This window comes from Simochromis diagramma, unplaced genomic scaffold (genome assembly GCF_900408965.1).
Source record: "Simochromis diagramma unplaced genomic scaffold, fSimDia1.1 OVJJ01000596.1, whole genome shotgun sequence".
NCBI lineage: Eukaryota > Metazoa > Chordata > Actinopteri > Cichliformes > Cichlidae > Simochromis > Simochromis diagramma.
Window position 1 is genome coordinate 1,295,793 of NW_024387245.1, and position 6,706 is coordinate 1,302,498.

Sequence of the window (6,706 nt, forward strand, 5' to 3'; positions counted from 1 at the left end):
TAAAATCATATCAACATTACCAGTCTTAAATATCTCACAAGCTTAACGTCTAATCAGAACACCTGATTAGACAACCTTCAGCATTTGGGGATGAAAAGTTTAGAAGCATGTAGATAAATGAGGCACAAACAGTAAAGTTTAATGTTTCGCATTAATGCAGTGCACTATCAGAATGAGAAGTAAGAGTTTGCTGCCGCATAATGTAGAGAGTCCAGAGAGGTGAGTTTTTCATGGGCTGACATTGTGAATGTGAAGGAAATAATATCCTGTTCCGAAGTCAAAACATTTGTGAAAAATGAACACTGTTTGTCAGACATGGGTTTCTTAAGCTTCTGAATTTAAAGAAGTCTTTTTTTAAAATTCTCAACAGTACTGATAATAAAATGGAGCTACCTGTGGAGAGCAGCTTGCTGCTGCCATGCACTGTGTGCATTGTGTGATTGTTCCTCATTTGGTCTTTGTGTTCAGAGCATGGTGGGATTCCATATTTATAGAGAACCACTGGTGGTGTTGAGCCCGGAGCAGCACACCTGATGTGCATAATGAGACAACAAAGCTGCAGACAACCAGTTCACAGCTTGCCATATAAATAGCAGCAAATGTTTGCAATATGAAGAAATATGGGTAGATTATTTTCCTTAATGTCACAATGTATTCCCAAAAATGGATTATGGAGGACTAGCAAATTTTATTGCAAAGAGGTCTTTAGGTTTGACTGTATTTGTAGTTTTTTGAAATACACAGTGCAAAAATTAGGTGCAGAGAAATGGAAAAGCATAGAAGGCTTGAACTTCCCTCTCAAGTCAACTTTTAAATTACGCTAACTCATTTTTTGGCATTAAAATAAAGACTAAAGACAATGTAAATGTGATTTATCCACTTGATGGACAGCAGTCACACCAGAACGCAGGTCAGTGCTTGACATTAGGAGTGTAAATTTCACTCTTGCTATGTGATGTAAGAACAGTAGCAAGAAGCAGACAATCACTAAAGCACCCTGCATGTTAGTGTGATGGTAGTCCATAGGTGCCAGGCAGAGCTTTGTAGACCCATGTCTGTGTATAACAGTTGTCTACTGTCACCTGGGGCCAGGCAAAAATAGGTTGAATAACCAGAAATGTCAACTGCTATTTTTCATGATTCGGCTACTTGTTAGCTCTGTAGCTTTGCCCCTGCAGCTGAGGAGAAAGAAGTCATAACATGCAAAGAAGTTTGTAGTGAAGGAAACTGATTATCAAAAATGAATGGAAACTGTCCAGTGCAGCTACTCTCTGTGCTTCTCCTGTTTTTTTCCTCTTAATCTTTGATGTTTTCACACTTCTCCCTGTTAAGGGTGAGCTTTGCTTGTGCTCTCTTTTCTGTTCGAGTCAACTTTGCAACAAGTCATTATTTGACCTGTGCAGGGCATTGCACCGATGGCTTTTTGGAGGTTCAATCCCTCATATCCCTCTCTCTGCATATCCAGGCAGCTACGCAAATGGTCACCAGTGTGGGAATACAAATCCTGGAAAATTTAGAGAGATTTTATCATTTTAATTATTCATTTTTGTAACAGAAATGAAAGCAAAATAAAACAAAATACTTCCGGGAGAAGAAGCCTTGTCTTGCTTGCTTGTCACTTTTACTTGCAAATTATTAGGATCATGGTTTAAGTTTATAAAGTTAAAGACATCAGTGAAACTGTATCATTTAAATGCTTTAAAAATCTCTGCCACATCAGCATAAAAGCTAATTTTTCCTTACCAGGTTAGTGATTTCCACCTGTACACTGCTGCCATGTCATATTTGTGAACCTGCATTAAAAAAAAGTTGACCAATATTGTGTAAATTCTGATAATTGTTGACATTTATATTGTTTAAGATTTGCTACAGCTTTGTAATTAAGCCCAGAAAGCCATGACCTTTTGTACTATGGGTTTTGGCCACTGGAGTGCATAAAACATATTTTACATATTGAAGCCAACTTTGCAGTCTCACAGAGAGTTTCTGTGTCTTGTCAGAAAATGAGATGCCTTTCATCATTTATGAAATACTGAATTAAATATACAAGGTCAAAGGTAAACTTTTGGAGGAGAAATACAAACTATAGGAACCAGGCTTTTTTTTTCTCTTTACAAAAGCTACAACCAGAGTGAACAATGAAGTTTGAACATAAGCTTTTATATTATGTGTTCACTCATGCTAAACCTATGTTTTGTTATTCATTGAATAAACATGAAATGGCAAAATCAAGATCTTTTAGTTTTAAATTATTTATCTAGCTCATGGTTTATACCCCATACTGTGAGATGAGAATGGATGAGACATCATGCCTCTTTTTAAGTTTCAGGTTGCATTTTCCTCTTAAAGAGGAAAGTATCACAGCATTACAGTTCTGACAAATTATTGTTCAGTCTTTTAGAATGATGTATTGTTCCAGTTGAAAAGTTAATAACTATGTGTTTCATAATTGCAGCCTTTTAGAAATGTTCACATTTTCCTTTTCAGGAGTTTGCTCATTGTTTCACATTAATGTGCATATTCAGAGTGACTGCAGCAGTCACAAAGTGACAGCGGAAGATGACTTACTTTGGAAAGCAATTTCGAAGAGTCAGGAAGAATTTCTTTTCTGCTTTTACCTCGCCCTCGGGGGAATTAGGTGAAGGAACCAGCCAAAGAGACTATCATTTGAACAACTATTTATAAAAAAAGGATGTGGCAGAACATTTATTGAAGGTGTAAATTAAACTAGCTCACAATTTTTAAGAGCGGCTTCAGCGTTTTGTGTGTCTCATTTAATATCATCCAGCGACAAAACAGCACCGCATACAGTAAATGTCTTTCATGGGCTGTTTAAGCTGATGTAAGCTCAGCTCTTTAAGCGCAGGTTTGGTGGGACTCTATAGTATGATATGGCTCCTCCTTTGGATCAGTTAATTAATAATTTCGTCATTTTTGTGCAGGAGGGGAGCAGCACAGGTTTCGGGAGTCTTACAGAGGAAGAGAGAGAGGTGTAAAAGATGAAACAGGTTTATACTTTGGAACAGTCACTTGTCATCTCTTATAATAGTTTGAGCTACTGGATGTCAAGGGAGCTGATAAAAACCCTCAAGTTCAACCACATAGAGAAGTAAACTCCAGTTCAAAAACATGAAGACTAACCAGTTCAGTTTTAAAGAACAGCTCATCTGTTCAGGGTCCAGTTAAAATGTGTTAAATGTCTTGCAAATGCAAATCCAGCTTCCAAATTTGATCATTTTTTTCGAACCTCTCAGGAGCCAATTTGAATCTCTACTGTTCTCTATATTTCGACTGCTGACTCCTCACACTAGTAATGAGATAGCAAGCATGCTTTCAGTCACAGCTATATTTGAGTCATTTCTTCCTTAGATATCCTTAATGTTTTTGCAGCAACTTTACATGGAACACCCTCTGATTTGTTTTCATTTTATTTCATATAGCCTATTGATTTTGTAAAAAATAAAAAGTGGGACAGTGTTCTGTTTGTTTTCATGTCTTGACTTGCATCCCTCTAATAGTGCACTTGTTTCTTTTTCTCCCAGTTTTAGTGTCATTCAGCTCCACAGGTCGTCTCTAAAAGATGTGATCTCCTCTAAGGTGGTATAGGTTTGACACGAGAGTCCTCCTGCTGTGGGGTTCTCCCTCCCCACATCTTTACTCTCAGTTTATTTATCCACCATCACATCCAATCAGGCATCAATGTTTTCTGGCTGTTCACTGACTTGTGGGGAAATGAGCCTTAAATAAGGGATGATCAACATGACAGCTCTCGAAAACTAATATGTAATAGTTTATTTCCACAGATATCTGCCCTCCAGTGCTGGCAGCACTAGTCATACATATCAATCACATATGCACACACATATCACTGTGGCTGATAAATAATGTTGATCATTTCATCAAGAATACAGGAGATCATCCAGAAAACCTGGTCTTTAATTAACAATGTCAGTCTCGCGACCCAGATGCACAGCACTCGAAGACAAGTTAACGATTATTTGAGAGGAGCTTTTAAAGGTAATATAGGTTTGATCTTTGGCTCAGTTTAACTATCACTGAAGCAGGAGTGTAAGCAGAGAGCCAGGGTACATATACTGCTCAAGTCAATGAGCCACAGGGGTACATACTGGTTGGAGTGGAGCCAGAGAGATGCAAACGGAAACAGCAAGGGGAGCAAAAACAGGAAACAAAAGGAGAGGGACAACAGAGGAAGAAAGATTGAGGAACAAAGGGTCCTAATGTAAGTGTTCTAATCTAAAAACATCTAGCAACACTGCAGCTTTTAATCTTAGGATGTTTTGTGACTATAATATTTAAATAAAATACACAATATTTGAACATTTGAAGAGTTTTATACAGAAGATAAGGCCTTTTGATGTCAACTGAGCCATTTTATCTTAATCTATTAGTGTAACAACAGTTGATGAGACGTTCCCAGTGCGGGCCAGACAAAAATGAAACATGCTGAGATGTCTTCTTGAAAATGGTGAATGCAATGAGTGTATTCTTAATTTTATGGAGCAAACAATGAATTATTGACCAATAAAAATGTTTACGACAAGCACAGGGCTTTACACCACTACTTGCTTTTCAACAGCTAGTGGTGCATCACAAAGAAAGGCTGCAATTATACTTCTGGATACTCTTCCAGGCCTTTAAATGTTCAGTGATCTCATATTGATAGACCTCAAACTAATGTGAATAATGTATTTTATATTTAATTATCATGAAAATGCAATGGAGAAGGAAATTCCAGATTAAACTGTCCCTTGAACTGAATAAATTTAAATAAAAGTTAACAACTTATTCCACACAAAAATGTTTGAAATTAAAATGAAAGAGGCCTTTTTCCCACCAACTGTTCTGTCGGTCCATCCGACAAGTCTAGAATCAATAAAAGCTCATTAAATTCCCACCACAACGCTGAAGTTTGGTGTGGGCTGAGCCCTTGGAGGTCATACATTTCCAGACATAGCAGTTGTCAGTTAATGCCCAACTCATGCTGGCAAGAACAGAGGATGAGCTGGTCCTTTTTTTCTGTGGAAATATTTCTGATGTTGGAGATATAGATCAACGCTTTGACTTTCCCCCATTGCTCTCGTCCCTTGTGTTTTCTCAGACTGACTGCTAAACATTTCAACTGCTCTTGTGTGTGAGATTCGCAACACACAAAACTGAAAGATTGCAATATTTTTTGATGTTTCTTGTTCGGTCTGCAGTTATATCTCAGTGCCTTTCGCTTTGGCAGGACTTTTGAATTCTCGCTGCAGGGCATTTTGGTTAGTTTTGTACTGAAAACACCTTTTAAAAAGATATTTAAAGCAGGCTTGCCTCTGCTCTCTTTTGAAAGCCATAACCTCATGTCTCATTACCAAATGAGAGCACATTAAAAAAACGCAATATAATGAATATTACTATATGTGACTGTAAGGTTGTTACGTCAAATATAACATTCAGTTCTCTAGCAAAGGTGGAGAAGAAATATAAAGCTTTTTATGTAAAGGAAGCCAGCTGCTGTGAACTTGTTTATTTTCTAAGCAGTGACAGCAGAGAGGAAGACAAGAACAGAGGCCCTGCAGCCAGTCAGTGAACCTCAGGATAGCTTCACAAGAGGGTGCTGGTTGTTTTTCTCTCTTTCAGTCAGATTTATGTAGGAAAGACTGTGATAAATGTACCTTCTGTCCATAGAGAGAAGAGGGAGAAGCACATAGACAGGACTTCAGAGGGAGACTTCAGTCTGAAAGGATCATAAGATTGTAGTAGAGTGAGTTCAGACAGTGACATATGAGGGTATAGAGGGAGAAATTATTTTGTATTGATTCAGCCTCACACACAAACAGAATAAGCCCAACAAAGTTTCACCAAATGTATCAGCAACAAACTGAAACCTTGCTCTGTTTAAATCCTATAGTCATTCTCTCATGACACATCAGCTCAATGGTGAGCTCACACCAACCTGAAAACAACCAAAGAACACACGTTAGTTGTTGCAAACTCACCGGCCACATTACAAATTTCACCTGTTCAACTGCTCTTTAATGTCAGCATGTAATCTGATGACCACATGGCCGCAACTCAATACATTGCGGGATAAAGATATGGTCAAGATGACCTGCTGAAGCTCAAACCAAACATCAGTGAAGAAGAATGGTGATTTTTAAATGACTTTGTGAGATCATTCTTTATAAATCTTAGAGATGGTCGTGTGGGAAATACTTTCTGAAATACTCAGAGGAGCCTCTTTGGCACCAACAATCATACAATATTCAAAGAGAAAATATCCAGTTCTCTAGGTGAAAATATTATTGTTGTAGGAAAAGAGGTCAGAGATAAATGGCTAGACTGTAGCAACCAATGCATGCAGAACAACATCTGAATGCACATCTCATCAAACCTTGAAGCAGATGGGCTACAGCAGCAGAAGACCACACTGAGTGCCACTCCTATCAGCATTGTTTAGATGGCACGTTCTGAGCAATGTTGTCCATCAGAGGCCATCAGAAGTGTACCCATCTTTTGATGCCCGCTTCCAGCATAATACAGTGCCATATCAGAAAGCTAAAATCATCTCAAACTGGTTTTGTCACAATGAGTTTAATCTACTCAGATGGCCTTCACGTCACTAGATCTTAATCCCATAGAACGCCTTGAGATGTGAGGGAACGGGAGATTCACATCATGGATACACAGTCCAGAATATATGCCA